At 47.8% G+C, this 22,736-nt stretch overlaps 1 protein-coding gene across 1 annotated transcript in view; it reads right to left on the bottom strand.

Annotated features, from left to right (window-relative positions):
* Positions 1-20,510, bottom strand: part of ZNF710 (zinc finger protein 710) — a 43,525-nt gene extending 23,015 nt beyond the window's left edge. Inside the window, exon 1 of the mRNA XM_026648421.2 lies at positions 20,375-20,510. The gene's annotated coding sequence lies outside the window, so the exon portion shown is untranslated. The remainder of the gene's footprint in view (positions 1-20,374) is intronic.
* Positions 20,511-22,736: the final 2,226 nt, after the last annotated feature.

Genomic DNA, 22,736 nt, shown 5'->3' with positions numbered 1-22,736 from the left:
TTGAGCTATGCAGGATTCTGTCCTGAGGCAGTAGTTCTAGGGAGTGGGAGCTGAGACACAGCAGAGGAGCAGCTTGCTTTCTGCCTTGGTCTCCAATTCTTAAAGCAGAGTTGTTCTCAGGGACCGGGGCATTGGTACTAGATGAAGATTCCTGAAAGAAGAAATTGTCCTGTGTGCTGCTTAGCAATCTCTGTCCCAGAACTGGTGCATGTCTACAATTAAAACGTGCCCAGACTCTGCCCAACTACTGATTTCTCCTCAGTTGGGAATCTGACCTGCAAGTCCCAGACACACGCTACTGCTCAGCGACAGGACAATGTTGGTGTCAAAACAAGATGCTGCTGTGGGAATAAGGAGCAATAGGAGGAGCAATTTCAAGCCATAACGACGTCATTGCTCCAGATCCGGGCGGGGCCCATCAGTGAGGCGCGGAGGGGGGGGGGGGGGGAAGGAAGCTTTTATTGCCCCTCCAGTCTCCAGACTTGCGCACACTCAGTGGAACTGTTGCAGTCCAACCCAGGGGCTGCAGCAGTGTCTCTGGGCATGCCGACATTGTCCAGGGAAACCTACAGCGCTGAGTCTGACTGACTTGGGCTTGCGGGGCTAGGGCTGAGGCTAAAACAGGCAGACATCCAACTTGGGCGTAACCTGGTGAGGGGGAGGGTCTCGGAGCCTGGGCTCCAACCCAAGTGGAAACATCTACATGGCTATTTTTATCCCTGCAACTGATCTGGGCTCTAAGACTTGGTGCCGTGGGTTTCTCTCTGCAGTGTAGACATACCCTATGAAGCTAGGTCACTTGCTTTAGCTTGCCTGTTACCATAACATGAAATTACACATGTGGCAGTCTGGCTAGCTCACCGATTCCTACTGTGGAGAGACCAAAGCTTAGATAGATAGCAAAGACACAAAATTCCCTTGCCACAGCAGTACTGTACCCAGCCATCGGTTTCCATCTCTACTGGATTCTTCACCTTCCCCTGCCCCAGTAACAAAACCTTCACTTCTAAAGAAAAGATTCACGTTCAGCTCAATTTTATTTTTTATCATCTGAAATGTGCCCGCAGACAATCATCTGGAAAAGACACACACGGCACCTCCCTATCACCCCGAATTCTGAGCTCCTTGTTCCTTTGCACACTCCTGTGCTTTACCGAGTGTGGCCCCAATGTAGCATCCAGTTTCCAAAGAAAGCCTTCTTGGACCGGATGAGAAATGTTTCAGACTATGGAAATTCAGCTCCTGAGGGGTCAGTGTACGAGGGGTAGCAGAAGCCAAAGTAATTTCCCTCCAGGGGAATGGAGCAGTGATCCAAATACTCTTGTGGCATCCCAGGGAAAAATATTCAAGTTTCTTTTTGCTAGTTGACCCAGAACTTCCCCCCTCATTTCCCTTTACTGTTCAGAATTCACTCCCCCTCCTTTACCAAACATTCATTGTCTTTAAATCTTTTGTTCCCCCACCCCCAGTATCTTCCATCCTTGTCTCCTCTCTATTTCTCTCTTGCTCTCTCATTCTTTCTGTTTCCCTAGCAACACCTATCTCAGCTCTGTGGATCTGTTCTGTCTCTCTCTCTCTCTCTCTCTCTCTCTCTCTCTCATCTTTCTTTTTTCTCTTTCATCTATCTCCTAATCTCCTTCTCTATTCCAAACCTCTCTGTCCTTTGCTTGCTTTCTCTCTCGCTTTTCATCTCTTCCAACGTCCCCTCTCAGTCTTTGGGTTACAATTATCTGAACATCACTTAACCCCCCCGCTCCAAAAACACAAAAAACAACTTCATTAGCCACCATGCCACCAAGCCACCAATTCAGCTCCAACCCTTCTTGCAAGCCATCTGCACCGTTCAGACCCCCTACAGATGTCAGAATCAATTGGTTTTAACCTCAAACACGCCTGCCTGCCTAAAATACAGACCTCCATCCTCAGGCTCACAAGCATGCCCTCTATTCCCACACCCTCAAGGAAGCAAAGGGGAAAGAGAATTTCCATTTCACTTATTGCTACTACGAGAAGTCCAGGATCCAATAAGCGGGTATAAATATCTAAAACTGTGCGCAGTCATTTATTGCTCCATATCCTTCTGGTCTAGATATATGGCAAAGGACCTTCACTTGGCCTTACTTTCACCACATAAACCAGCCTTGCAAACACACCCCTACTTTACCAGACCCTCCCTCACAGAAAACTCCTCCTTTCCCCCCCCACCTTTTTCTAATCTCAACCTCAGTGACCGGGTTTTTATGCCCGTACAGTATAGGCACCAAATCAGCAAGCCCCCGCCCCCAGACCACGCTGCAAGGTAGGGGTTCTATCCAAAGGGTGCGTGTGTCCCAGGCCATTCCTGAATTTCCAGCTGTATCTAAAGCAATCCGAAACAGGAAAAACAAAGTTTGGGGTGGGGTCGGGGGGGAAGAGACACACACAAATGCCATATGAAAACAAATACAGAGAACTGGACTGTACTTGCTAGCACCTTGGCCCTCCACGTCACCGAAACGGAGCCACGGATGGATGGAAAACAGCATCCTTCAGGAAGTGGAGAAGCTGTGAGAGGGGCTGGGGCTGACTCAGCACTGCATAATCACTCTCAGTTGACCAGCACTGTCTAAGCCAGCGATGGGCAAACTTTCTGGCCTGACGGCCACATCTGGATATGGAAATTGTATGGTGGGCCACGAATGCTCACGAAATTAACAATTCAGAGATATTCAAATAAACTTTATTTAATAAAGATACATTTTAGTGGAAATAAACATTAAACCTTACTTACGATTATAAATATACCATCATAAAAGTATTACAGTAATTAAGCCAAACTTACCTCCTTTCCACGCCCTCTTTGATTAATGTGAACAATGCAGCTGGCACTCCATGGCCAACTACTCTTGATTTTATCCTCAACAATGGAAAATTAACACTACTCACACAGAGTCACACTACTCACAACAAGTAGCAGGCACGTGGGCTTGCACATTCCAGGCTCTGATGGCGCATTTGGGTTGTGCAGCCGCAGTGACGTGTGCCCTCACGCAGGTCCCACCAGAACACATGGGAGTGGCGGGTAGGCAGAGCAGGGCAAGCTCCTGACCCCGCTCCCGGGGGGGCCGGATGCGGCCTGCGTACCGTAGTTTGCCCACCCCTGGTGTAAGCTGTACAGCAGCCATGTCATTAGAACAGTTCATCATCACATACGGCATCCGCAGAAGGTAAAATGGCTCCACCCTGTGCTGTTGTGGACAGATGGCGCCAACTCAAACCCTCCATTCCTTCCCCAGCCAGTGCTCTGCCTCTGCTCAGGGCTGCCCCCGTTGCCTCTCATCTGCACGTGGGGAACAGCCCACCCAAATACTACAAGATTTCTTCAAAGGTTTCCCCACTTAACCACGCAGACGGGACCAGTATGCTGGTAACTAGCACGTTACCATGGGGCACCGCTCTGATCCTCCCTGCTCAACCCAACAGATTCCTTCATCGGTTCAGCTTTTCCTGTTTTCTCCCACCCACAGGAATGTGGGATCCCAAGAGCAGTCACCACGGAAACACCAACCTTTGCTCATGGTTATTGTTCTGAAGAACACTCTCGCTTGGCAACACCTGCAGAGTGTTTGGGAACTGTCACATGCCTTGTAGCGGACCTGCTTGATGACTCGCTGTAGTTCTGCTCGGTGCAAACAAATCAGCTCCTTACATTTCTACAGCCTGAATCAGCCATTGTCAACCTTCCTCCCACCCCAGTTCTGCTCCAAGTGAAAACTATGCAACTACCAGGAGCTTTCACCTAATCTGGACAACTGCAGGTAAGATCCAGGCTGAGGTTTGTGCCCAGCCAATGCACAGACTAGATCGTGCACAGTCCTAGTGGCTAAACAGAACCTACCGTTACTTCAAGCCCTGCTTACAGCAAAAGCATCAACAGCTGGGAAGTGAGCACTTTCCACCCGGGAGAATGAGCACTGTACCACACCACTGACCACTGCTCAGCGAACAGCACGGCAGGGATGAAAGCCAAGAGATGGCAATGGAGATGGTCTTGAGATTTAAAAAACGGAGTCAATATTGATGGTGTTCTGCCAGAACACGTCTAATGAAGTGTTACTAAATGGTGACCAACTTGTCCCAGGTACTTAAGTCTCTTACTCTTAAATCCAAAAGACCTCTCTGGCTTCAAGATTAGGCTAGATAAGTTTATGGAGGGAATGGTTTGATGGGATAACGTGATTTTAGTCAATTAGGCAATAACGGCCATCGCTGGTAAAATGAGGGTCTGGCTAGAGAATCTTGCCTGTATGCTCGGGGTTCTGCTGATCGCCATATTTGGGGTCGGGAAGGAATTTTCCTCCAGGGTAGATTGGCAGTGGCCCTGGAGGTTTTTCGCCTTCCTCCGCAGCATAGGGCAGGGGTCGCAAGCTGGAAGATTCTCTGCAACTTGAAGTCTTTAGATCACGATCTGCAGACTTCAATAGCAGAGTTAAGGGAAAGTGGGGGGGGGGTCAGCTTTTGTGGCCTGCATCATGCGGGAGGTCAGACTAGATGACCATATTGGTCCCTTCTGACCTTAAAGTCTATGAGTCTAAGTTGGGTGAGGTCGTATCTTTTATGAGACCAACGTCTGTTGGGGAGAGAGAGACGCTTCTGAGCCACACACAGCTCTCCTTCAGGTGTCTCGAACATCCTGGGACCAACACAGATACAGCAACGCTGTCTATTTAGATCTAAGGTGTTCCACTGCCACCCTTCCGACGTACACGATGCCACTTGCTCTGTGTTACCCTGCTAGAACATGGCCACCTAACCAAGCTGTGGAGATCCCTCATTCTAAAGCCTTGTGTCCGTCAGACCGAAGAGTCTGTGCCTTTCCAGATCAGATGGACAGCGTGTGCTTCAGACAGCAACTCACAGCTCAGAGCCCAGCGCTCTGAGAACAGGATAAACCCTTCCACAGCCCACGTTCCTCAGTGGAACGTTCCCAGTGTAGAGACCAAGCAAACCTGGTCTCATCGTCTCAAGCCTTTGTCACTGCAGAGCAGCCCACTTCCTGCATTGCAGCAGGAATGCCTCCGGATCCTGCCTAGGGAGCTCTCTTTTCTCATTGATAAAGCGTCCCTCTCACCACCTCTTGGTGCATGAGCCTTGATGAGAAAATCAACAATTAAAATGTAACTAATTGATCCAGTGTCAGAGGGGGAAGAGTCAGCAAGGTGGGGGGGGGGATGGGGAATCAGTTGTTCCTCTTCTGAGCCCAGTCTTAACACCAAACACCACATTTCAAACTGAGCAGGGAGCAAGGCAGAGCCCCAACAAATCTACAGACCATAAAGTATTTCCATGGAGTTCTCATCATTTGTAAACAATTTGGGGACAGACTTTGTTTTTTGTTATTTTGAGAGAGGGAGGGAGGACAAAACTATCCCAGGACTAACCAAGCCGGCACTACTGTCTTAGTAGGTTCACTTTAAAAGACCCCGAATACAAATCTCTCCCTTGAAAAACAATTTTTGCTTTTAAGTGAAATAAACAGGGAAAGACTTTCAAGTTCCTCTTTGCTGAAACGACTTCTCTTCTCCTCACTCCCTTTCCTCTCTGAAAATAGAAGAGCTATTCAAAAAAGATGCAAAAAGAAAAAAGGAACTGAATAGAGGAAGGAGGAGAGAAAGAATGGAGCCCCAAGGGGGTGGAGAAAAACAGAATGAAAAGACAGCAAAAGTAAAGAAAAGAGATGAAAAATAAAGGAAGGGGAAAGAAAGACACAAACACAGAAGCTTTGAAAAGAAAGAATGCTTCAAGTCTGAATACAGTGTGCATGAAAAAGGAACGCTTGAAAAGAAACAGCCACATGAAATGACCTCTCATTCACAGCCTGTGCCAATCACAACTACAATGCAAATCCTTTCTTCTTTTTTACATTCTCTCTTTTTCCAGTGGGGGCAGAGGAAAAGGGAAGAAAGCAGAGTTAATTCTCAACATACCAGAAAATAAATCTGGTTGTTTCTAATGCAGCAAAAGAAACATTGAGCCACTTTTAAAAATACCCGTGAGTAATTACACAAGCAGATATGTAAGGAAACAAATGCAATGCTGTACTCATATGAGAGGGTTTCTTTAATAAGGATTCTCTCTCAGTTATGCAAAGCTTCCCTCAAATTAAAAGCACCGTGCTTTTACTAGTAAAATAATTGAACGAATATTCAAAGAAAAAAATCTGTAAACAACTCGAGGGTAACAGAGCCATGAGAAATGCTCAGCACTGGGACTTGAGAAAGAGCAAACCTGGCCAGAAAACATGATGGAGGCTTTTGACAGAGCTACAAAGTCCGAGGTCTGATCCTGAGACGTGCTCGGTCAGGATCAGTTCCTTAGCGTATGAAGGGAATGTAGCAGAGGTAATAGAGCTCGACTTTGGTACAGCACCGATACAATAGCTGTATTTTATTTGCAAAATTTCCTCCCAAGGGCTTGCGGATAAGCACTGCCAGCCAGCTCCTGGCTGGTGGCCTGGATACAAAAAGCAATGCTAAATGGTAACGAAATGGACTGGAGGAAGGTGTCCAGTGTGGCACTGCATCAACCAGCGTTAGGTCCCACTTTACTCCCAGGCCATCGCTGAAGACATGAAATGAACAAGTATCAGGGGGTATGAATGTTTATGAAATGAACAGAACGTTCCATCTCCAGTACCCAAGACTGGGAGGTGCACGAACTCTAGTAAGGAGAGAGAAGTAATTACAAAAAGGACACAGAGTTTTGTCTACACTAGGAACTTACGTCAGTAGAACTCTGTGGCTCAGAGGTATGGAAAATCCACACCCCTGAGCGACATGGTTATACCGACCTCCCTCTACATGGCTACAGCCTCTGGGGAGCAGCTCTCCTGTCAGGGTAGCTGCTCCTCACGAAGTGCTACAGTGGTGCCGCTGCAGCACGGTCACTGTCAATCAGAGGTGCGTAAAGGAAATTGCCAACTTGGAAAAAAGAGTTAATATGTCTAGAGAAAAATAATCCAAAACACAGATCCCAACTGGAGGGAGGAATCTGGAAAGAAGCAACAGGCAAAAATCTCCCCAGGCGTGACAATAGACAGCAAATGAGATATGAATACACAATGTAATATGGCAGTTTTGGTCAGCATATGAAGATACAGCCTCCTGGAGTACAGAGGGGATAAATCCATTCTACGGGGTATTGATGTGACCCAGCCTACAATGGTGCAGTCACTTTTGGACACCTCAGTCCCAGAAAGAGATGAATCAATTGGGGGACTCAGAACAACAAGACTAACTGGGGGCTAAAGGCATCAATTTACAAATGGAGATCTAAGCAACTACCTCTGGATACCATGGCTAAGCAGTAAAAGGGGAAACGGAACAGCCTCCAGCCATCGGCAGCGTGCACAGATCAGGCAAGGAGAGGAACGATGTGCAGTGGTTGGCGAGAGTCTCACTAAGTGATGGGATGAAATGGTGGAGTGAAATGCTACTTCTTCACTCAGAGTGCTGCATCCATTATCTCTGCAACTGCTTCTGCCTCATCTGTCTCATGGCTACGGACTAACCTCCAAACCAACAGCTTAGTTCCCCTTGCGCCCCCAATTCTGTATCCCGCACTGCACTGAATGGATTAAGCAGGGAAAGAGCCAGCAAGCTGCTCCGTTAATGGCAATATGTAATGCGGTTTGCCACCAGCCAGCTAAAGGCCAGGAGGAAGACGATAGCCAATGGCTGCATCTGGGTTAGCTGACAGAGTTCAGTTTTCCATGTGCTGAACAATGGCTGGCCAGGAAGCACTCCCCCCACACCTCGCAGTATTGCCACTTCTGCTGCTGTGAAAGGAAACAGAAGAGCCCCCTGTGACTGAACTCAGTGAGCAGCTTAGCACAGCCTCAGATACAGCTGTTCTCAGCCCCATGCAAGCTGCCTTGGGCCTTGTGAATAATTGGTCCTGGAGTTTCAAATATTGCATCACAAGAGCCTAAAAGGGCAGAAAGGGATATGCTGGTATAGAGCGTGCACCAGCCTCTGGACTGCAGCTTGGCAAGAGATTACTGATGAGCTCTTCTGTCCTTTGCATTACACCTCTGGAAGTAACCTTAACCGTAGTTACCCTGCCCTTTGGGAAGGAGCCAGGCCCTGGCTCCCCAGAGCTGCCTCGTGAAGCCACCACACCAGGAGGGTCACCATTATTTCTCTCCAAACCTCACCTCGACTCCACGGATAAAGTACTCGCCAACGGGATTCACAAATCAGCCGACGCAGGGAGATGGCTATCGAGGGACCTGTGCTGGCGCAGTGCCACAGGGGAGAGGCAGTGCAGTCTAGTGGACAGGGCACCACAAGAGGGGGTTTCTCTCTGGCTCTGCCACCAGCCTACCAAGCGGCCTTGAGCTAGTCACGTCCCCGTCCGGTCTCTTTGGCGGTTGTGCCTAGTGAGACTGTAAACTCTCTGGGGCGGGGACTGGTTTTTTACTACGCTTGTACAGCCCTAGCACATTGGGGCCGCTAGGTGCTACCCTAATATCTGAGTGCTTTTCATTTTAACAAGTTAATTAATGGGCCACTGGATAATCTTTTCCATCCAAAACCTCTAAGGCCTGGTCTACACTAACACCCCAATTCGATCTAAGGTACGCAACTTCAGCTACGTGAATAACGTAGCTGAAGTCGACATACCTTAGTTCGAATTTACCGCGGTCCACACGCGGCAGGCAGGCTCCCCCGTCGACTCCGCGGTACTCCTCTCGCTGAGGTGGAGTACCGCAGTCGACGGCGAGCACTTCCTGGTTCGAATTATCGCGTCCAGACCAGACGCGATAAATCGAACCCGGAAGTTCGATTGCCAGCCGTCGAACTACCGCGGTAGTGTAGACATACCCTAAGAGCTTTGGAAATCAAACACTCTTCATACACAGACGCAACAAATCCATTTGCTGACGTTGCTAACTCTGCTGAAGACTACAGTAGGTGCCCAGCAGAGATGAATCACAGACCGCAGAGCTGGAGTGGGTGGGGTTGGACTAAACCGGATTGTAGCTGCAACCTCCCATGCCATGTCGCAACACCACTCTGATTTGGAGTGGGTGGGTGTAGGAACTCCTGGCCCAGAGCTCAGGCTGCTAGTGCGGGAAGGGCCCAAGAGGGGAAGAAGCGGGTCAGCTTCTCCTGTGAATGGAGATCACAGAGGAGAGAGAGGCGCTCATGTTCTGGCTCACCTATTAATTTCCAGTTCAAAAGCTGTAATACTTAGACAGCAACTTGTATTGGTAACGTCCAATGAGTAACTCAAAGACAGCAAAAAACAAGAGGCTTCTTATCATGACAATTCCAAAATAAATTTTATTTCAGGCCCAGAACGGCCATGCTGTGTGATGCCAATGGTCCATCTAGCCCAGGATTCTCTCTTTCACACAGCCAGTGTCAGACACTTTGCAGGGAATGAACAGAACAGGGCAATTTATCAAGTGATTCACCCGCTGTTGTCTAGTCCCAGCATCTGGCAGTCAGAAGGTTAGGGACACTCAGAGCATGGGGTTGCATCCCTGACCATCCTGGCTAATAGTCATTGGTGGACCTATCTTCCATGAACTTCTCTAATTCTTTTTTGAACCCCGTTATACTTTTGGCCTTCACAACATCCCCTGGCAACGAGTTCCACAAGTTGACTGTGTATTGTGTTTGTTTTAAAGCTGCTGCCTATTAGTTTCATTGGCTGACCCCTGATTCTTGTGTTATGTGAAAAAAGTCTTCTGAAAAATCCTTTATTGGTGGAAGTGTGTTGAAAACAAAGCAGAAAAAAAACCCCGAACCAACAGAGAGAAGAAACTGTTTCAGTTCCCCAGTGAGCTAGCACACCACCATCATATGGCAAAAGGGGGATCCAGTGGATATAGTGTATTTAGATTTTCAGAAAGCCTTTGACAAGGTCCCTCAAAGGCTCTTAAACAAAGTAAGCTGCCATGGGATAAGAGGGAAGGTTCTCTCATGGACTGGTAACTGGTTAATAGATAGGAAACAAAGGGCAGGAATAAATGGTCAGTTTTCAGAATGGAGAGAGGTAAATAGTGGTGTCCCCCAGGGGTCTGTACTGGGCCCAGTCCTATTTAACAGATTCATTAGTGATCTGGAAAAAGGGGTAAACAGTGAGGTGGCAAAATTTGCAGATGATACAAAAACACTCAAGATAGTTAAGTCCCAGGCAGACTGCGAAGAGCTACAAAAGGATTTCTCAAAACTGGGTGACTGGGCAACAGAATGGCAGCTGAAATTCAATGTTGATAAATGCAAAGTAATGTACATTGGAAAACATAATCCCAACTATACAAATAAAAATGATGGGGTCTAAATTAGCGGTTACCACTCAAGAAAGAGTTCTTGGAGTCATTGTGGATAGTTCTCTGAAAACATCCATTCAATGTGCAGCGGCAGTCAAAAAAAGCGAACAATGTTGGGAATCATTAAGAAAAGGATAGATAATAAGACAGAAAATATCATATTACTTCTATATAAATCCATGGTACGCCCACATCTTGAATACTGCATGCAGATGTGGACGCCCCATCTCAAAAAAAGATATGTTGGAATTGGAAAAGGTTAGAAAAGAGCAACAAAAATGATTAGAGGTGTGGAACGGCTACCGTATGACGAGATATTAATAAAACGGGGACTTTTCAGCTTCGAAAAGAGATAACTAAGGGGGGGGATATGACAGAGGTCTATAAAATCATGACTGGTGTGGAGAAAGTAAACAAGGAAGTGTTATTTACTCCTTCTCATAACACAAGAACTACGGGCCACCAAATGAAATAGGCAGCAGGTTTAAAACAAACAAAAGGAAGCATATGTTCACACAATGCACAGTCAACCTGTGGAACCCCTTGCCAGAGGATGTTGTGAAGGCCAAGACTATAACAGGGCTCATAAAAGGACTAGATAAATTCATGGAGGATAGATCCATCAATGGCTATTAGCCAGGATGGGCAGGGATGGTGTCCCTAGCGTCTGTTTGCCAGAAGCTGGGAATGGGCGACAGGGGATGGATCACTTGATGCTTACCTGTTCTGTTCATTCCCTCTGGGGCACTTGGCATTGGCCACTGTCGGTAGACAGGATACTGGGCTAGATGGACCTTTGGTCTGACCCAATATGGCCATTCTGATGTTCTTCTGCTTTATAGCCTAGAACCTAGAGTCCTAATGCAGTCTAAACTCTGATTGGCTGCAGTGGGAACTTTGATTGCACAAAGACTGCAAGATTAGGCCCAATTTACATCAGTGTGAAAGGACCAAGGGAGGAATTATGCCAAAGGAAAGAACAGAGATGTTCCACCCTCCAGTGGCCCTTTCACAGATGTCTGTAAACAGACTCATCACAGAGCAGCTCCCTTTATAAACTCAGAGACTTGTTTTGGTAACAGGCAGGAGCGTTCTACCTTCTGCATTTAAGGCCAAACCACGCATCCTTACACATACAAATGCCCAGAAATGCAGTAAGCCAGGATTTGGCCTTCCGTAAAGGCAAACATGCCGATGACAGTACAGTCTCCAGAAGAACCTACCAGCCAAAGGGAGCAGGAGGCAGCCAAGAAGCACGCAATCACACTTCTCAGCTCAGTCTAAATTGTCCCCAGGCACAAGGAGGACAAGCTCGAGAGGGATCGCCAAAAGAGATAATCAGACATACTAAATTCAGATTACAAACAGGAACGTTTAAACTGACCGTCTTCCTGGTGGGGAGAACGATTAGACTATGGGGAATGAATAATCTGAATAATTTTCTCCTATCACTGCTCCGAACCAACTTGAAACTTACTTGCCCTATCTGCTCCCCTAGACAAATATTTCTTGGACCCAAGTGGCTCAGTGAGCCACCAGCTAGAATCTTTTTGAAGGCTTCCATTTAGCTGCAGTCCACAGGTAATTCATAATACCTGGAAGATCCTAGAGTTCGCTGTGGGAATACTCCTTTGGTATTGTCTATAACAGCATTAATACTGTCGAGTTTGTTACAAGTTCAGGTGGTTTTAACAAGTACATCCTTCAGCAACTCCATTGTCATTCCATGTTATTGTATCACTAATGTAACGTCTAATCCAAAATTAAACCAAATATTTGCAGAGTTCAAGGGTTTTGTTACACGTTATTATAATGAGTCCCACTACAGTAAAGGGATCTTCAGAAAAAGAGCAAGCAGGAAATGCACCTCTTAAAATGGAATGAGCAATGTCCTTTCTGTGACAATAAAGAGTACAGAGAATAAGACGTGGACAAAAGCTAAGTCTGTTACAGTAGGAATCTTGAAAAATAAAAAAAGAAAAGAAAAAGAAAAGGGCTCTACTTTCCTAATTTAATAGTTGTCTGTAGTGGAGTGAAAAACTCAAAACTTCCACTCCACTTAAGCTCCACAAGGTTTCCATGTATATGAGAGAGGCAGTCACAAAGGGAGCGGAGTGTTCATAGCCCATGTATGCCACAGAATGAAGGGGCCTTCCACACTAGCCCTGAACAGGCCAGCACAGAGCGGGTCAGGGAAGCCACTGGGTCCTTTCATACACAGATCCATAATCTTCTCCGTCTTTGACTGCTGGTGCATCTGAACAGAATACTGTGCCAACTGTCTGGGATGCATTTTATAACCGATTTTTGTCCTACAAATCTTGAGCCGTCAAATCCATCTATAGAATACAACTGCTTTGCTCCTCGAGGGATGTGAAGTATCAATCCAACACCAAGCACATTCTGAAAACACTTCTAGAGAAAGGATGTTGGCTTGTGCAATGGACAATCCAATGGCTGGCTTGGGTTCATGGGATCAGCTCTCAGGGTGGGAAATCTTTTTTATTATTAATTTAAATGGTTACAAATATATTATAACACATTATAAATAGTTTAAGGTTTCTCTTGTCTGTATATGTGCTTACACGTAAAGGGTGGTGATACCAAGTACGAGCAGTTCTTGGTATCATCTGAATTTAGAAGAACAGTGTGACCCTTATGTGTACAATTACTGTGACTGTGTGCACAGGTTTTAAAATGTCAATCTCTGCCTCTCTCTCTATGGCATTGAAGGAGGCCGTAATAATATAAAGAATATCCAACTGCAGAAATCATTTACTTGTGTGTGCACCTTGCTGACAATCATGAAATAAAACCAACCACTCAAAAAAAACTTTCATAAATCAACACCTACGGTCTTCAGCTGGTGAGTTCCAAAATGATCTTACTTGGGTTCTATAAAACATGCTGAATGAGCGAAGAATACAACTGGGAAAGACAAGAATGAGTCCAACCCTCCTTGTTGACCCAAGAGGTTCCTTTCAACTCTACCATCTAGGATTCTGTCTTCTCCAAAGGAATTTCTCTCGAGTGCCACAAATGCCTATGAGGGCCCAGTTCTGCTTCTCTTGCACTGAGTTAGCAGTTACTAACCTTGAAAGTCATGGGTCTACTCACACGGTAAAGTGCAACTCAAATACGGGTTGAAAAATTGGGGATCTTAAATAGTAAATGCATGGCCAAGGAGAAAACGCTATTGACTTTCTAAACTGAAGAACAGCAGGACAAGGGAGGCAGGCACTAGTCAATCCATTCCTGACAATAACCGTTACCCATTTCAGATCAAGTGGTTTGCATCGCATCACAATAGATTGGCATTCATCTTTTAAAATTAACCCTTTTCAAGTGGTAGAAAGTAAGAAAGCTCAAAAGTGGAACGGCTTCTATCAGGGATCACAGTAAGTTAAATAATCTTTGCTTATTCTGGCTGGAAACTATAAACACCTACCCACAATCCATCATCATTCAAATTACAATCAGCACTTCCAAGAAAGGCAACTACTTAGCTCAAACCCATCCTGGAAATCTGGTGTCTTCCTAAAGGGATCCTTGAGGCAGTCTAGGAAGAACAAGAGACAAACCTGCCCCACTACAGAGGAGACAGGTGTCTGACTGCTTGCTCTTTCAGCCCTCCTATGCTGAACTAGTGCGCCTAACTTTCTACTCAGAATAATTCCAGAATACTAAAGCCTAAATTGTGGACATGTCTGTATTAAAAATGGGACAGCTACAATAGAGGCTTAATGGAATTGTGCTGGCAAGATGGGGGAGAAGGAAACTAGAGAGAAAGTGTCAAAGTGACAGCAAGTTAGGGAAGAGCTAGCATCCAGCTTTTACTCTTTGAGAGAAAGAGAGCAACACAGACCTCCCCAAGGGAAACCATCCAAACGCCCTCCTACAGCTTGCTCCTTTTATTTCCAGAGCTGTTAGCTGCAAGCTCACAGGAACTGAAACGTTCTTAATCTCAAGATTTAGAAAAAAATCCACAGAGCAGCTGGCATGTCGGCTCTCTGCAGGGGACACTGCTCCCCCAGAATTTCCAGCACCGCCACCATTGCATCACTGAATGGCCAGGGAATAAGCCCATGCTTTTGACTCACATGTCTTCCTGGATGAATAGGGTGCTGGGCCACTGGTCAGTAGACAGGATGTTAGGAGAAGCGAAGGACAAAAGGAAGGAAAACAAAGGGAGGGCTCAGGGAAAAAATATATAAAAGGAAAAGAGATAGGGGAGAGAGAGTCTATGAAATGAAGGAAAATATAGACAAGCAGTAAATGTCAGTCAGTGGAAAGGAAAAATGGCAAAGGGGGGAACTGTCTGGAGCCTTGGAGCACATATATACAAACATTTGCTACCAAGAAACAGGAAAGATAAATTTAGAACAAGCAAGCATTTATTCTTCTATAATTCTATCACTCCTTTATCCCTGTCGCTCACTAGATCACCTATGAATACACACTGCAAGTGGACTTCAAGCCTGCCTGGTTTCTGGATGCCATAGGCTGGGCCTTGATATCTATCCAAACTTGGAGACATCATGATTTTGGTGCATGAAAATTACCCATAAAAACAAAGTAGATGATTCTGCTGGCCTTAGTTAGACCCTCTGACAAGACCCCACACAATCTTCTTTTTGATGAACTAAACCAGGGGTAGGACTTTCTTGGGAGTGTGGGGGGAGGAGAGGAGCGGGGATGCGGCGTGCTCCGAAGAGGAGGTGGAGTGGGGGTGGGAAGAGGTGGGCCTGGAGTGGAGTGGGGACGGGAAGAGGTGGACCTGGAGCATCCCTCGGCAAAGTCAGGCCTGTTCTTCTCCAGGGAAGCTGCTGCTGCTGCGGTGCTTCCTAGCGTCCTTGCCTGCAGCGGGGCTGTGCCTGTGTGAGGTAAGCCAGGGGCACTTCCCAACCACAGTACAGTACACTACATTATAGAATGCCTTTTGTCTGCCCCCCAAAAATTTCCTTGGCACCTAACCCCCCGCATTTACATTAAATCTTATGGGAAAATTGGATTCGTTTAACATCGTTTCACTTAAAGTTGCAATTTTCAGGAACATAACTACAACGTTAAGTGAGGAGTTACTGTACTTCCCAGTTATGTTCCTTCAGAACCCATGGATGGACCATCTGAGCCTGGTGACTTATTGCATTTTTAAATGATCAGTTTGCTCCAGCATTACTACTTCAGTCACCTCAATCTCTCAGAGCCCTTCATCTTTGTTACCAGGAAAAAGTTTTTCAAGAACCCAGGTGAACTTCCTATGTGCTCTTTTCTTTCCCTACACTTGAGAACATTTCAGACACTGTCCCTCTACTTTAGCCTCTCTACAGTAAGACCAGAGGTGGCCTGAAAAGAGGGGAGGGAGGACAAGGTGTGTGGATTATGGTCAGGGGAGAAGGGGAGCTTCTTTACAATCTTCAGAGGTTGAGAAGGCCCGACATTTAAAAAAAAAATTCCCCCCCCCCTGCTGTTTTTTCCCCCTCCAGCAGAAATGGAGGTTGCCGCCTCTGTTTGGCCTGGGACACCCTATAGAAAAGTTGAGAAATCAAAGGATTATGACATCACAAGTGCTAAGGAAGTGAAACCTGAACAGTTAAGGAGGAAATGGAATTTTAGTTAAAAAACAAAGTTTAAAAAAAATTCTAACCCTTATTTTAGCTCAGCTTATTTTGACTGACACGTTTGGGAGCAAAGCTCTCCTTACTGAAGATTCAACACTACTCCCTGACTTAAAGGCTGGGAAAATGCTCTTGGTCTCCAAGCTAACCTCCGTCAAAATTAGGGAAGACAAGAGTATGACACCTTTAAAATAAGCTTCTCTTTGGGGAAAAAGCGTATCTAAAAATGGGACAGACTAAATCGGGCCAACTTATCACAGTCTAACCACTGTGCCCATCACAATTGGTTTGGGGAAGGGGAGAGCCCAGAGTGCAGCTAATTAGGGGAGAAAGTGGCAGATCAGAATAAAAGAGAACATGTCAAAGCTCTCTAAGCCCCACTTGGAATACACCATCTGCCCCCAACTCCACAGCCTGCCATGAAGGGAACACCCGGGACATGCCCCCTAGGTTGGAATGCTGCGCAGCAGCCAGGCCCTTGGCCCTCCGCCTCAAACACGACACATAAAAGGCACAGCAGCAGCGATCTAAAAATGTGTATCCAAAAGAGACACAAACTAGATCTTTTAGAAGGTTTATTTATATTGCAGTAGAACCTACAGGCCAAGCAGGTCAGGCCCCCATTATGCTAGATGGGACAGATATGGCAATTTCCTGCAATATCCTTGAAAAAAATGTATTAAGTTTAATCATCTTTGGAGTTCACTGTATTAAATGCAAAGGTTCTGTATTATTGTGAGCCCTGGGAAATATTATGAACTTCAAAGGACTATATTGAACAACGGGCCAGAGAAGAATGGGCTTTTGAACAAACAGTGTCAAATGGTTTGCCTGGGAAATCCCTAGGGGAGGGGGGATGATTGCAAATTTCTCACCTCTGATTATGCAAAGTCTTTTGAAGCTACGCCCTGAGGAAGGAATCACTGTCGGCTGATTTCCTGTTCCTGGAATCTAAAAATCAAAGGCCCAAACTGCATAAAGGAAAGACTAACCAATGCACGGGCATGCTTATTCTAAAAGAATGCTGCTATGAACTTGTAACCACAGAAAAACCTCCTGGTGGGGTCTGAAGGACTGACTCCTATCAGAGCCCCTGATGGAGTTGGGGTGATCTCTGGTAAGCTTATTAGCCTGCGTGTAGGCCCCTTTATTGTTTTAATGTTTTCTCTGTAATGCTTTCACCACGCTTGCTTAGAAAGAGCTGTGTTGTAACTCAGGCCATTATCGGTATAACTACATCGCTTGGGGGGTAAAAAAAGCACCCCCCAGGCAACAGTTATACCCTGCTGTGTCTATGGAAGAGCTTCTCCTGTTGACATAGCTACCGCCTCGCAGGGAGGTGGGTTAACTGTGCCGATGGGAGAAGCTCTCCCGTCAGCATAGTAGCATCTTCACTAAAACGCTACCACGGCACAGCTGCACCGCTGTAGCACTGTATGCCATGACAAGCCCTTAAGTTGAGCAATTACCTTGTTCATAGCCTTCGAAGAGTGAGCAAAGTGCAGACGCTGGTCAGCTTAGGCAGCCTGGCTTGCTGGGAATAACAGTGTAGGTAGGGAATTGTGCACCCTGGAAAAAATCATGTCAGGAGGGAGACACACAGGGGTCTCCATGCAAGAGAGGTGACAGCTGGGGAGCCAGAAGCCTAGAAGTGGGTGTCCTTGCTGGACTGCAGAGGAGGACTACAGGTGCAGCTGCCCTGAGCTGTAACATCACGCACTGAACAAACATGTAGAAAATTACAGTCCTTCTCTGAAAGAGCATCCAGTCTAAAAGCCAATACGTAGCAGGTGGACCAGCAAAACAACTGGGTTGGGGAGTGGGACGAGGCAGACAGGGTAGCAAGAACAGTAGAGTATGCACAATTCCTAGTCAGTCAGGAGTAATAATGGCAACTCACCACCCACCTACACTAGCCGGTTCTTTTTATTACGGTCCCAATTTGGCAAGGGACTTAAACACGTGCTTAACTTTAAGCATATGATTAGTTCAATTGAAGTTAACTGTGCTCGAGTTAGGCATGTGTTAAAGTATCTTTCTGAATTGGGGCCTAAGTCTCAATATAAAATTCATATGAAAAAATAATCACATTTATCAACATATGGAACGTTTGTCTCACTTAGCAGCAAATGTCCTGAAATAATCACTGTGGCTCATGCACAAATAGTCCATTGCCTATTCATTAACACAATGCTTCTGACGATCTCATTCATCCTGTCTCTGAGGGGTATTTTACTAAACTGGTTTACAAATCACAATCCCTTTATACTTTTTAAAGTAATAAAACTAAAATTACATCGTAATGATTAAACAGAACAAGCAAGGCGAAAAGCAGTCCTATTTGGTGAAGAAACAAATTTTACTTGCATACAGTTTGTAATAATAGTGAAGTTATCTATTTTTCTTTAACCTTGTATATGGAAAGAATGTGTTATCTGTATTTATGGAGCCTATCAGTCTAGCATATTCATAAAATGAGAACCATGTTGCAAGATGGCCATATGTATTTAGCCTGCAGTTGTGGAGTTTTTCCATTGGAAGGGTATTCCTCACTCTTTTTGTTGTTTAAATCATTTCTCTAGAACGGAGAGAGGGGCATGTCCATTTCTTTGCCAGAAGGATTTTCATTGCCATAATCAAGTGCAAATACAGCTCCATACATTGTTTGATCAAAAGAATTTGAGGAAAGACTCCAATAGGAATGTTTCAGGAGTCAAGGGGAAGTCCAAAACCATCATTAAAAATTGGCCCTTGGTTTGCTGCCAAAATTGGGTTACTTTCAACAGGTCCCCAGGAAATGGTAAAACAAGATCCTATCCCACAACCTTTCCAGAGTTCATCTGGGGAACTTAGATTTCTTAGGGCTCCAACTAGCCTAGAATGCAGTTTTAAAATGGTTATGCCTAATCCACATTGGCCAGACAAACCATGTTTAAACAGAGTCCACCAAAGCCATTGTATAATGGTGTTTAAAATCAATTCTGCCAAGACTGTTTAATCCTTAGCGTGAGGCCTTGGAGCAAATAAACTTAAGTCATCTATGCCTCAAACAACTTGTCCGTTCTGACTGAAGCTTAAAGACTAACCAGCCTTCTCTACTTTCTGTGTTTCCAATGTTTTTTATATTTTAAGAGGAGTTTTAACCTCCCAGAGCTGCATCTTCTGACTTGACCATCCCTGCCCACTGCAAGACAAGGTGTTTAAATAAAGTCTATTAATATTGTATTCTGTAGCTTGATTACAGGTGATTGTAAGAAGGGAAAGCTCCTCACCCCACGCAATACTTTTCAAAGGAGAGAGTCACAAAACAAGTTGGTTACCAGTCAGACCAGAGATCTCATGAACAAAGCCTTTGTGAAACTGTAGATTTTTTTCTGAAGTTTTCCAGAAGGCAGGTGAGATCTGGCTGCAGTATAAGAAGTGTCGATAAAAGAGGGCAGGCGAGAGTGGGTCCTAAACCTCAAATACTTGCATTAGATGAACACAACCTGTTCAACCGGGTTCTTCCCATCTCTAACTACTATGAGCATATGTACTTTTACAGAACACTAGGCTGGTGAGGAAACTATTTCCCCCTCTCTCGGTTGAGTCTAACCCATAGCCCAGACTGGTCCTATCAGCGAATATCGGGTCCTCCACACACCCACAGTGCATCCTGCTGAGACAGGAGGCCCCACAGCAGGTCTATCCGGAAAACTAATGGCATGGCTACACTACAGCCCTGCAGCTGAGCCTGTGGCACAGGCGCTTCCTGCAGGGACACACGGGGTTGTTAAATCCGTGGCTCTGAGCAGCAGTACCCAGGGCAAGGGGAGACTTCTCCCCCAACCGCCCCCTGTCTCCACGGGGCTCCCGCCCAGCCCAGGCCCGGCCGCTCTCGGCCCCAGGCCCAGCGCTAACCCCGGCTAAGCGTGCGGCGCGTAGGGCCAGGCCCAAGGGGTTCTCGTCCCCCGAAGTTTAGTTCGAGGGGCAGGAGCCGAGGGGAGCGGCGGAGTGTCTGGGCAGGAGAGCAGCGAGCCGGTTCTCCCAGCGGAGCAGGGCACTTGGAAGCGGTGTGACACCGGTGTCACTCCCCCGGACAGGAATCACGGGCATACGGAGCCGGGGCTGCGCGGCGCCTCGGCACTGTGGGGCGCGGAGGGGGCCCCCCAAGGCAGCCGGTCCCCGCGGGGTGGGGCAGCGGCTCTGGAGACCGGTGTCCTGGGCTCGCCCCCGGGCGCCCCGCCGGGGAGCCCCGGCCCCCGGGCGAGCCCCGCTCCCGCAGCCCGGCGGGTCCCGGCCCGGGGCGCAACAGGTCCCGGCCCCACGTGCGCCCCCCGCCGCCATCTCGCCCGCCGGGAGCCGCCCGTCCGAGCGCCCGCGACATGTCGGCGGCCCCGAGCCGGGCCTGCGCCGGGGAGCGCAGCCCGCGCCCTCCCCCCGGCCCGGGACTCACCCTGGGCTGGCGAAGCGGGTCCCTGTTCCGGGTGCCGCCCCGGGCCGCTCCCGGCGGCAGGAAGCGAGCGAGGAGCGGGGCTGACGGGAAGGGATGCAAAGCAGCCGCTCCTCGGCTCGGCTCCGCTCCCTTTTGTCTCCGCGCCGCCGCCCCCCTCCCGCCGCCAACTCCGGCCTCTGCCCTGGGCTGCCCGGCCGGTCCGGTCCGGTCCGCCCCGCCAGGCGAGCCCCGGGGCTCGCCCCCGCCCCTCGCCCGGCTCGCGGGCGGCTCCGAACCAAGTCACGCCCCCGCCCCCCGCCGGGTCCAGGCGGCCCGGCCCGGCCGCGCGGGAAGGGACCGGACCGGACCGGGGGCTCCCGTGCGGAGCCGGGGCGGGGATCGGATCGGCCCCCGCCCCCGCCCCCGCCCCGGGACTCGCCCGCACAGCGCCCGGGACCAGCGGGGGGATCGGTCAGGGCAGGAGACTGTTCCCCGAAGCGCTGCGCAGCCCGGCCCCGGGAGCGGCTGACAAGCTCCATGTGGTCTCACACCGGAGCGGGGATAACCCAGCCGGAGCGGGCGCCGAGCCCCCTTCAGCCCCTGGCCAGGGGCCTCCTGGCCAGCACCTAGTGTCACACGCATCGCACCAGCCAGCGGGCTCAGGAATCCCACAACTCACCAGTGCAGGGATTGGGCCAGGGCTTCGCTAGGCTGAAGGCCCCCAAACTTTGGCTAACCCCTTCCTTCTGAGCCCCCTTTTGTACTGTTTATCCTCTGTAAGGGGCAGTCAAATCACTGGAATCCGCTGTGGCTGGGAGCCAGGCAGACTGAGCCAGCCCGAAGGATTATTGGTGCTGTGGGGATGACAGATCGGCATCGCACAGAACCCCACCCATAGGTGCTGGAACTAGGGGTGCCGGGGGTGCTGCTGCCGCACCCGCTGGCCTGAGGTGGTTTCCATTATACAGAGAGTTTAGTTTGATTCAATATCTCTCAGTACCCCCACTGTACAAATGGGTCCAGCCCCCTTGATCCCACCCCACCACTGCAAGCAGGGCCGACTCCAGGCACCCAGCGCAGGAAGCAGGTGCTTGGGACGGCCAATGGAAAGGGGCGGCACGTCCGGGTCTTCGGGGGCAATTCGGAGGGAAGGACCAGCCGCCGAAGAATGCAGTGGCGCGGTAGAGCAGCGGCCGAAGTGCCACCGATCACGGCTTCCCCCCCCCCCCAATTCGTCGCTTGGGGCGGCAAAAAAGCTGGAGCCGGCCCTGACTGCAAGGATATCCTATGTGGTGCCACTATGTTCAGCTGTGGTAATAAGAATAACCATGACACAGAGCAAAAGACCTGAAGCTATCTTCAAGACCACCTACTCCCTGCCTGCTTCTTGTTAATATACACCAGACTCTAGCCCAGTATTGCAGTCACCAGGACTTATTGTCTTGGATGATTTGACATCCATGCAGATGATGATTCCTCTGTGTTGTCTTAAAATCTCATGGTTGCAATGATCATTATAGACAAGCTTCGTACAACTCACAATTGGGAAGTCATACTTTGGGTTTTATTTTTGGCCTGTGATTGGGAGTGCATCTGTGTGTGTGAAGATTACACCTTTATCATGGTCTTATTTTCTATTGCGACATTGGCTAGAGCTCCCAATCAGGGCCCAGGGCCCTACTGTCCTTGGCACTGTACACACGTAATAAAAAAATTGTCCCAGCCCCAAAGAGCTTATAATTCCCAGATTCATCGATTCCAAGCCAGAAGGGACCATTGGGATCATCTAGTCTGACCTCCCCTATAACACGGGACATGGAACTTCCCCCAAATAGTTCCTAGAACAGATCTTTTAGAAAAAAAATCATCCAATCTTGATTTTAAAATGGTCAGTGATGGAAAATCCACCATGACAGTTGGGAAATTATTCCAATGATTAATTACTCCCACTGTTTCTACCCCTTATATCCAGTCTGAGTTTGTGTAGCTTCAACTTCCAGCCGTTGGATCCTGTTAGACCTTCGTCTCTTAGACTGAAATATTGTACTTATATAGACTATAATCAAGTTACCCCTTAACATTCTCTTTGTTAAGATAATTAGATTGAGCTCCTTGAGTCTATCATGATAAGGCGTGTTTTCTAATCTTTGAATCAGTCTTGTGACTCTTCTGTGAACCCTCTCTAATTTATCGTCACCCTTGAACTGTGGACACCAGAACTGGGCACAGTATTCCAGCAGTGGTTGCATAAGTGCCAAACAGAGGTAAAATCACCTCTCTGCTCCTACTCAAGCTTCCCTTATTTATACATCCAAACAAGAGTCACATTAGTCTTTTTGGCCACAGCATCGCAGTGGGAGCTTGTATTCCGCTGATTGTCCAC

The sequence above is a fragment of the Terrapene carolina genome, unplaced genomic scaffold (assembly GCF_002925995.2).
Source record: "Terrapene carolina triunguis isolate 2854851 unplaced genomic scaffold, T_m_triunguis-2.0 Scaffold67, whole genome shotgun sequence".
Lineage (NCBI taxonomy): Eukaryota > Metazoa > Chordata > Testudines > Emydidae > Terrapene > Terrapene triunguis.
Note: the sequence above shows the minus strand (reverse complement) of the source record. Positions and strands in the feature narration are given on the sequence as shown.